This window comes from Arachis ipaensis, chromosome B05 (assembly GCF_000816755.2).
Source record: "Arachis ipaensis cultivar K30076 chromosome B05, Araip1.1, whole genome shotgun sequence".
In the NCBI taxonomy this organism is placed as follows: Eukaryota; Viridiplantae; Streptophyta; class Magnoliopsida; order Fabales; family Fabaceae; genus Arachis; species Arachis ipaensis.
The window spans coordinates 143,638,340-143,638,823 of NC_029789.2; positions in this window are offsets into that span (position 1 = coordinate 143,638,340).

Genomic DNA, 484 nt, shown 5'->3' on the forward strand with positions numbered 1-484 from the left:
TCTCTCAATCAACTGCAAAAATAAAATAACAATGAAATTAGCACAGAAGAATATCAACTTTTGTGACAATTGAAAGTGGTGAATAAGAAACCACAAATAATAAAAAAAAAAAAAGGCAATGCTACCGTATAACTATGACATACAAAAGAATAGAGAAAGAAGCACTTACATCGTCTGAAAATTGATGTTGTAATTGTACGGTATTATTATGAAGAAGACTATACAAAAGTCTTATGGCACGAAGATTTTTATGAGCTTCCTCAAATTCCATCTATCACTCTATATTCTTCCTACAATCACATAACTATCAAAGAAGGAAGATTGAATAAGAATTGAGGAAGAAGCATAACAACGTATGTTGAGAGTAAGTTACCATGAGAGGAGTTATGAGTAAGAAGTAACCTCTAACAGACCAATTACAGTTATATCCCCTTCTCTCTATAAATGTGAGATGGTAATCATATTTGATTATTTGTCTTTGCTT